The sequence below is a fragment of the Hibiscus syriacus genome, unplaced genomic scaffold (assembly GCF_006381635.1).
Source record: "Hibiscus syriacus cultivar Baekdansim isolate YM2019G1 unplaced genomic scaffold, ASM638163v2 tig00112230_pilon, whole genome shotgun sequence".
NCBI lineage: Eukaryota > Viridiplantae > Streptophyta > Magnoliopsida > Malvales > Malvaceae > Hibiscus > Hibiscus syriacus.
Genome location: NW_024063275.1, coordinates 543085 through 553581, shown reverse-complemented (window position 1 = coordinate 553581; position 10497 = coordinate 543085). Strand labels below are relative to the sequence as shown.

The 10497-nt window shown below is 32.6% G+C and overlaps 1 long non-coding RNA gene across 1 annotated transcript; it reads right to left on the bottom strand.

Annotated features, from left to right (window-relative positions):
- Positions 1 to 1667: 1667 nt before the first annotated feature.
- LOC120176188 lies at positions 1668 to 3273 on the bottom strand. Its single transcript, XR_005521297.1, has 3 exons — positions 3120 to 3273; positions 2319 to 2431; positions 1668 to 1914 (listed from the first exon to the last, which is right to left on the bottom strand). It is a non-coding gene; the product is annotated as an uncharacterized LOC120176188 (long non-coding RNA).
- Positions 3274 to 10497: the final 7224 nt, after the last annotated feature.

Below are 10497 nucleotides of genomic sequence, written 5' to 3'. Positions count from 1 at the left end.
AATTTAGTCCCTCCTAAAGTTTCCGCTTTTGTGTGGAAAGCATCCCATCTTAGACTGCCGGTCATGGTCGAGTTGGTAAAAAGAGGTGTTAATTGCAATGATATTTGTTGTTTATTCTGCAATATGGAGCCGGAAGCAGTTAATCATACTCTTTGTCATTGTTTTGTTGTTTGGAAAGTTTGGCAAAGCTGGTGCTTGGTGTGGAATGTCAATTTAGTGTTTCCTAAGAATGTTTTTCAATTGTTAGATGCTTGGTTTTCGCGCAGAGTTAGGAAGAGAGTGAGGCCGCTTTGGTGTATTGGTTTTTTCGGATTGATCTGGGTAATCTGGATTTGCAGAAATAATTCAAGATTTAACGGTGTTGTTTTTCGTCAGACCAGATTTTCTTAAAAGCTTTGCTTCAGATAGGGTTATGGGCGCATTACTTGTGGCCGATGTTGATTCCAGTGGTGTCTGATTTTATTCGTAATCCGGGAGCTATCGTTCATGGTGTGAGATATTAGCGTTTCCTGGTGCTGCGTTTTCAGTGATGTCAGCTTCAGTCTAGGGGGGTTCACGATAGCTACTGATTCTGATTTTGGAATCTCTTTGTTTGCTGCTCGGTCATGTAGCTCTTCACAGGCTATTCTAGTTCTGTTGCAAATTTCAGCACTGATTTTAATTGTTGCAAAGAGTTAGCTGAATTCACGTTGGCTGTTATGGTGCTCGTTTTGTGATTTCTGCATTGTCTTAAATTGGTGCATAAAGTTAGTTGAATTCATGTGGATTTCTAGTTTGGTTGCTATGGTGCTCGTTCTGTTGGTTGCTTTTTCAGTTGGTGACTTCATCAAATAACCAAGCTCTGGGAATAAGCTTAGTGGAGCAGTATCCAGTCTTTTTTTCCTTCTCGTGTTCAATCAACTGTGGAGCTTTGTCAAGCTTCCATCCATAGTCTTCGCTCATTGGTATTGGGTTATGGGGTTGCTGCAGGGTCTTGTTTCTATTTTAGATGTGTGATGTTCCTTGTATTTCCTTCAGGGGTAGTTTTAGCTACATTTTTGTCAGCTTGTTCTGGGTTGTTACTCTGATGTAATTTTAGGTATTTTGGGTGATTGTATTTGGTGATTTTGACCTTCTTTCCACCTCTCTTTTTTCTCTATCTAGGCTTAGAGAGATTTTTTAATGAGGTCCTTGGGATGGTGTACTTTGTGAAGTTTAATACAAAGTACTAATCTTTCAAAAAAAAAAAAGACTATATTCGTATTCGTTTGTTTATTTTTAAAGATGTTTATGTTTAGTTCATGTTCATTTAATTTTTTTCATATCATGTCCATGTTTGTTTATTTATTTTTGAAGATATTCGTGTTCGTTTATTTAACATTTGTGAGCGTGTTCATTTATTGTTCATGAACATGTTCGTTTAAATACTCGTGAACGTGTTCACTTAGCGTTCATTTAACATTCGTTTAGTGTTCGTTTATTGTTCATGAATATATTTGTTTAAATATTAGTGAACGTGTTCACTTAGTGTTCATTTAACATTCGTTTAATGTCTGTTACGTTCGCGAACATGTTCGTTACATTCACGAACAAATTCTTTTGGCGTTCACGAACATATTCGTTTATATATGTTAAAAAATGCTACTGAATAAATAGAAAAGAATAAATTAAACAGATTCACCTAATAAAACTTATACAACAATCCACAATAACAAAATACAATCTTAATCATACTAGCAATATTTAGAAACATCCATGAACATTTCCATCTTAAAGCATACTTGAAAATAAAATAGAACAACCAAATCATACGAGTAGCAACTTAGCAAAACGTCATCCGTCACATATTGAACAACACAATTAAAACAACAAAATAAAATGGCAGGCACAACCAAAATATCCCTCCTAAAACGTTAATCAATTCACCTGCAGAACCTAAGAAATAAAAACAAACACCAAGAATGGTAAAACAAAATTAGCAGCTACATTTACAATTATAAACAAAAACATTTGAAGTTAGAGCATAAACAATTAGTAGTAACATAAAGAATAGTAAAACGAAATTAGCAGTAACATAAACATTTAAAGTTAGAGCAAATAAGAGAGTTATAAACAATTATAAACAATTATGAAACAATTACAAACAATCATAGCATGAGTTAGTATAATAATAATTACTAAAGAATTTCAACCCAAGTAATCTTTCTTTCACTGTTAAAAAAGTTATAAACCAGAGAAAAAAGTTAAATACCTTCAAAAATTATAACTTCAAAGTAAAGAAATCTTATAGGAGGATATATATTACTAATATAGAAAAAAAAAGGAACTTTTTTACATACCTTTGATGACGTTTGATGAAGTTGAACAATGAAAAATATCAAGAGATGCAACAAATTCTTGAGTTAAAGATGAAATTAATTTGAATCCCAATTGAACCGATCTTGACTTCTCACTGTCATTCAATAAGATAATTGATGTTATGTAAATCAAATAATCGAATCAATCTATACTTAATCATTTGCAAGCATCACTAAGCAAAGAAATTTTAGATTACATTTTACAATCTGTACTTAATCATTCAATAATAAATTTTACATCACTGGCGTTAGACACTAATCAGAACCTAAAAAATATGTGCAGTAATCCAAAACTAAAAAAATCTAAAAACCAAATATAAATTTTAGTCACTAATAATTCGAACTAAAAAAATACGTGAAACAATTAGACACTAATCATTCAATAAGAAATTTTACATTACTATGCAAACTAAAAAAATACGTGAAGTAGTTGGATTATTATTTTAACACGGTCAGAACCTTAAATAAATCAAATTCAACAGGATTAGAAGCTGAATTTTTTTAAAACAAGAAGTCAAGAACTAACCAGACTCGAACTGAACTAATTCAAAACTAATAAACTCTCCCAATTGAAAGCTTAAATTGTTATTTCAAATATGAATGGATCAGAAATCTAAAAACAAATGAGCTCCAAAAGGAATTTGTTCAACCCTTTGACTATTTACTTGCCCCAATATCAGTTTCTGGTCAAGGCATTAAGGCCAAAACGACTGCTCCAAATATGAATGGATAAAAAATCTAAAAACAAATGAGCTTCGACTTTTCAATTTTTACTGTACATACCTAAATCTGTTTCTGTTGAAGGCTTGTATCATTGCAGCAGCTCAAATCCGTAGAGTCGTCAATGATCGAGTTGAGGGAAACGAGTCAAAACACCGACGGTGTAAAACACGATCTGACCTCACAGAAGGATCTAGGGTTTAATAAATTTCGTGAAAAAAATAGAGAAAACAGAAAAGAAACATTTTAGAGAGGAGCGTGTTATAATTAGGATTAAATGGTAAAACTACACAATTGGTTCTTAAACGTTTTAGGTTCATAGTTTAAATTCTAAATTTTATCATATATTCAATTTAGTATTACCTTCACTAATATTTAAAATGTAAGAAAATTAAACGAGCCTGTTCATATACATAAATGAACGAGTTAATAAACAAGCTTATAAACGAGCTTGTTCATGAACATAAACAAACGAGTTAATAAATGAGCTTGTTCGTGGACATAAACAAACCTAACACACCTCTGTTTGTGTTCTTTTGTTTATTAAACGAATATAAAAATTTTGTTCATACTCGTTTATTTAGCTTAATAAATGAACATAAATGAATGTTAACTGAACGATTCATGAACAGTTCACCGAACGCTCTGTTCATTTACACCCCTATACATGACGAATGTCACATATCATGGTTATCTAACTGTTTTGCTTGAGATCTCTTAGGAGTTCGATGTTGATGTTGCTTACGAAGGTTTCACCGGCTTGGCGGGGCAGATCTACAATGCCAAAACAACCAAAGGGTGGTATATTCATGACCCGACGCTTTGTTATATTCACTAGATCGTTGCATACAACTACTCCAGAAGTAATGATATTACACCCTATTTAAGTAAGGTTGAATTCTTTTTATTGTGGTGTATAAAAACTGGTACAAAGGAAAACTTGGACTTTTGGTTCGCTCATCCTTTCGAGCATGTTGTACGCTTCAACCATATACTTATTCTCAATCCATATATTACTCATCTTGCATCTTATCTCTTTCTATTGACTTTCGATACTGAACATTTTACTTGTGCTTTCCCAATGGATGCTTTAGATGTGCACAACATGGATATGATGGGACTCCTTGCCAGTGCTCCCGATGCACCATACATATTTCTTCTATGCACCACTACGCCTTGTAATGAGCGTGTATTTCTTCGGGGGACTGCGCCACAATCGGCACCAGAAGTGATGTGCACACCCAAATTCATGAAGTGCATGGTCGACTCTATTCCATCGAGACCAACCTTGCGAGATCTTGTCTTACATTCACCTGGGCACATCTCGATGCTGCCATGGTCACGGTTGTCACCAGATCGGGGAGTATTTCTATTCCCTCTTTTGTACTTTTGTTTACATATTGAGAAAATATTATTTAAGTGAGGGGATAGAAATTGTATCATCAAATTTTTACTTCGCTTATACGATTATTTGAAATTGAGTTTTCTTGATTAATATGTTAGAATTTCTTATTGCTCATCCTTTGTCTTGTTATATTTCCTTGATGACTTATGTTTTGTGATCTCGTTTTTGTTGGAATTTTTTATACATGATAGTAATTTGGCATGAGTAGTAAGTTTCTTTAATTTTTCCCTTGACATTTCATACATTTGTTAGTTGACATGTTGCTTGACTTAGTACATATATCACATTTTTATGTGAGTTTTGAGCTTAATGAGCATATTTTTTTCTTTCTTGCTCATTGAATCATTGAGTGTTCTGAGCTAGTTCGTAACATTATAGAACTTGTAGTGTAATACTTGTTGAGACTACATGCTTGAATATGATGTTTTAGTGTGATAAGGACACTTAGGATTTAGTCATTTCTCTTTCCAAAAAAATGCCTGCCCTTTATTGATTTTCCCTTAGATAACCCATTTTGAACTTTTATACCCTTTCTTTGTTTTCCCAATATTAACCCAAGTAATTTTTGTTTTACCCTCTTTTGTCAAACTTTTCAGGAGAAAGGTAAATTGGTTTAAAAAAGATTTAGGCAAAAAAAAACTGTTTGAATAGTACAACAAGAAAAAAAAAACAAAACAATTCTGGTTTGAACAAAAAAAAAAGAAAAAGAAAAGAAATAAAAGGATGAAGAAAGAGTTGGTTATTTGATATTGTTATCATTTTTTTCTTCCTTTGAATAAATTCGTGAAATAAACTTATGCTTTGGATTGAATTCTAAACCCCATTTTGGCCTTTATCCTTCCCTAACATAAGCCCCGTTATAACCTTTTTTAAAGACCCCTTGATTTTTGCCTCAAGTTCATTTCTATTAGTGGAGATTAGATTTAGTTACAAGCTTACGGTAATGTTTTTACTAGTTCTTGATTGAGTGATTCTTTTACTTGAAACATTTAAAACGACATGAGTGAACCCTTGTGAGGTATTGAGTTTGCAACTTGTTTCTATTTATGCCTTTTGCTTAATTGTTTCTTATTTTCGACATTTGCTATGATCTTAATTCATTTGGATATCTTGGAAACATTGTGGGATGATGGATGGCAACTTGTGACTTTGATTTGTTGATTGAGAAATGCTTGAGGACAAGCATTGGATAAGTGAGGGGGAATTTGATAAGTGTTTAATTTTGTCACTATTTTATTGTTAATTACTCAATGTTATATATTTATTGCTACTAAGTTGGGCATTTTTATTCATTTTCGGTGCATAACATTGAATTCTAGAAATAGTGCTAAATATGTGAAATTCTTTAGTTTTTATTTTTATGGAGTCAAGTCTAGAGTAGTGGGCATGACTTAGGGCATAACTACGTCTGATATGGTGTCCAAACACATCTCGAATTAGCTTGTTTTCTTTCTTTTTAAAAAAAATTCTTTTTTTTTCTTTTACATTTTACTTTATTTTATTTCAAAAAAGCTAAGTATGATAGAAATCATACTTAGCTAGTTTTCACATAAGCCAAAGGTTGAAGCGATGACTCAATTTTGATTGTGAGAATTGAAAATCACCTAATACCTTCGGGTTATATTCTTAATTTTCTTCAAACTTGGATTGGCAATTGGCCTTTCCTTTAAAAATCTTTGCGCTTTCAAAATTAAAAAGAGCTCATTGATTTGATCATTGTTTCGATTTAAAATTGGGAGAAAGAGTTGGTTGGTAGCAAGTTCGACTTCCTGGAAACACACTTAGCAGTTGTCTGCTAAGGGAAATTGAGATCGGGTATGATTCTCATTGAGATAACATAGCCCGAGGTGGATTTTTTTCTAAAACATAATATTTGAATTGGTGATGTTCACTGTAACACCCTAACCCTTACCTGACCTGGATACGAATCCGAGGTGTCACATTAACTCTTCAAAACCTTTAAATCATACAAATCATGAAAATTTCAAACTTTCGTTAAAATAAGTTAATAATTTACATAAAACCTTCTACACTTTACAAAAACTGATCAGAGCTTATATACTTAACAACTTTGTGTACATAACAATATTTCTATTACACAAATTCATACTTTATTAAGTATTTCTAATCTGATCTTCGAGTGAAACTATGCTGCTCTACAAATCCTAATCTTGATCCTCTTGCTCCTCTTAACCTACGTGTAAAAACACTTACACGCTAAGTCATAGACTTAGTGAGGCATAAAAATATATAATAATGCATTTCCTATAAATATGAACATTCCAACTAATTACTCAATTACAATCATATCATAATTTAGTCATGTCACACATGTGATACAATATCAACAATAATAGTATGGTAACATATACTCATATAAATACCTTTGATATTTTTTATAGGCCCATGTACATTACTGAGAACTTAAGGTATGCGAGTACATTGAGGTTGTGCACTTATGCTATCACCACAGCTCGTATGGGGTCCCACTAGGGGCATGTTAAATTTATCCCGAATGACCTATGTATATATCCTGAAGGACCTCTGTATATGTCCCAAAGGACCTATGTAACCCTCAACTCTTGGCATGCCAACTATGCCCCTAACTCTCATATCACATAACATAGGCATTATTATTATTCTTCATATGTTCATGTATTCTTATCATTTCTCCTGTAATCACATGTCTTTTCTTTTATCACATAACACATGTACATATAATTATCAATCTTGTATCATATAACATGTGTATTTTCCTCTATTCATATGAATCATATACCATTTATCAAATACTATAAACATATATAACTTATGCATATTTTTATAATAATCATAAAGTATGCATGTTCATAATTACTATGCTATAAATACTAACATAGGAATAGACTTATCACAAGTCATAATTCCTTTGAAATACATCTATAGTATGCACTCACCTTGGCCTCACTTGCTATTAATTATTCCTATGGCTTAATTTCTCTTCTAGATCAATTATAACCTTTCAGTCGTTCCAGAACTTGTTCGTGCTCAATATCTACATAATCATACATTTATACATATCAGTATTCCAAATGACATACTCTAATCTTTCATTTATTAACCTAATAGAAAAGGCTATTTTCAAGTTCCCTTTGAAGAGGTATCCATACCTGATGGTATCGATACCAAGACGGGTATTGGTATTGAAATTACATTCGATATTTCCTGGGTATCGATACCGCCCTTATGGTATCTGTACCTATGATATCGATACTACATCCCAGGTATCAATACACTTTGAATACCTTCGTTATTTTTACTCTTGAGGTATTGGTACCTGTTGAAGAGGTACCAATACCCCTTGCCCAAATTTTCCTTTTTAATCTCGAATATCACTCCAATTCAACTTAAATCCTTCATAACTTAGCTCCCTTAATACCCTTAACTCAAGGATACTTACTTAAACAAATTATATCACTTCTATCACTTCATATCTCTTAATTCAACCATTGAAAAGTCAAATATAGTTTCAAATTCCCCTTATCAACTCTATCCCAAGTTTTTATTCAGAAACTCTTAATCTTTAATCTCTCTTAACTCCTTAATCCTTTGATTTAAAGTTAACTTAAGCTTCCTTTAAGCTTAAGTATTATCTAATAATCATAACCAACTCAAAATTTGAACAAGAAATTGACTAATAAAGAAACTCACCTTTTTTTGGCTTCAAGTAAGAAGGAAGAAGAGGAAGAAGAAAAGAACTCTAGAAAGCTTTCATTTCCTCCTCCATCTCCCACGTGTAATTATATAACCCCTATATTCATTTTTATTTCATTTCTAGATTAAATAACCATTTTACCCTTTCATATTTATTTTTTTGATATTTAATCCTATGCAAAATTTACAATATGAGTCCCTAGACTTTTCAATTTATCTACTTTGACCAATAAATTCTGAAATATTTTAATTTAGTCACTAACCCGATGTTGAGGATGTTACAAATCTCCCCTCCTTTAAGAAAATTTGCTCTCGAATTTTCACTGTACTACTGTATGAAGATACTGACTACACATCTACTATTCATATTCACATATTACCTATTCAATTAATCTCTCGTGTTATCAAAAACTTGACTTTCATCATCTAATCAAAGAGAATATAATCCTTCAATTATATTTTAAACTTCCATAATACATATAATTAAATCTTTATCTTTCTGACTACAACCTTAAATCTTCATCATAGCTTATCAAAACATACACTTTTCGAAATCAAATAATCTTTCCACAACACTATACACCCTTTTTCCTTACTTCTATATCAAACTTATAATCTACACTTCCATATGACCCTTGTCATATTTGCTCTTTTAAATTCCCTTATCTATTTATTCCTTCACAAATCAATATCTCCCTATATCATAGATCATATCTTTTTCCTTATGCTCCCATACTCCTTTCATTTCACTTATATTTTTCCTTAACAACACTCTTCATTGTATTTCATAACTTTGAGTTAACACTATTTGCACAAACTTTTTATTCTTGGTAAAATCCTTGTTCAAATCACAATATACTTATCCCTTTTTATCATCTTAAACTTTTCTATCAATCCTTAACTTCCGTCAAACATATAAATCCTTTAACTTAATACATTCACTATCACATTACTTTGTTATTTAACCAGTTCTTTCAATCAAAACATAAACCTTCGTTAAACCATCCATATATATATTCTTTGTAGTCAAAATAACTCATCCTCCATTTTCTTAACTTATCAAACTTTCATTCTTACTCATCCATAATACAATTTCCTTGGTTCAAATTCAAACATTCCATTTACCTTTGTCTTATAAACTGATCACAAAGGTACCTATTTTTAAACTCTTCCAAAACAATATCCCCATCACTTAAAAATGACAGAGATCCTGTAACACTATAATTTCCAATCCATCTGAACTGATTAGCTTTACCCTTTTTAATCTACAATCGAAATTTGTATACTAGCTATATAACTAGTCCATTTCCAATATTACTTCAAATCCCTCGAAGAGTAACTCCATTAGACTAGCAGGGAATTCAATTCCCTAAATCCGAATGGAACACCCTCAACATATCTTATTTACCTGAGCACTGTTCCTTAATGGATTTTTAGCTACAATATTTCTACAAAGAACTTCTAACTGAATTCTCAATTCTCTCACCAATTTACTACTGATATATGAATATGCAAGCCTAGATCAACCAATATCATGATGCATTTACTATACAATAGAAAGGTACATGCTATTATCTCTGGATCATTACAGTATTCATTGGTCTTGAGGTTATATACTCTAGCAGTGGAGCGTATTTCCAGTTGAGTAGAGGATTCTATCTGATTTCTTCCTCTACCGCTACCCTGTCCTCTCTAAGACATCGAAGCAGATCATTCCGACTGTGTAGGCTCTCCGACCCTCACTGGACAATCCTTCATGTAATGCCATGTTTCTCCACATCAAAAACAAGCTCCAGTGACCACTCTACACATTCCACTATGGCTTCTTCCACAAATTTGACATTGTCTCATCTGACTATGTTGTGCTCGCTCATCACCAGACCATACAGATTGAGTCTATCTATCTCTCATCTGATTTAGTTCTCTAACGGAGGATGCCATCGACTCTGACTATGCTTGAGATTGAAAACCAGAATCTCTACCTCTATTGGGTGGTGTAGAGCTTGATGAAGCCCCATTTCTTTTGGAAAATTGAGCTCTCTTCTCCCTAAACCGTTCATTCTGGGCTCTTTCAAGGGCTTTTGCATGATTCACTACCTCTTGAAACGAGGACAGGTTCAATACAATTAATATCTCCTTCAATCTCGGGCGCAAGCCCTCCACAAACCATTCACACGTATCTTTTTCTATTGGAATCAACTCAGCCACAAAACGACTTAACTTGATAAACTCGCACTCGTATTCATACATAGTGCGGTTCATCTGCTTTAGGTTCAAGAATTCTTTCTTCATTTGCCTGATCAACTGATCTCATATATACTTATTCTTAAACTCTTCTAAAAA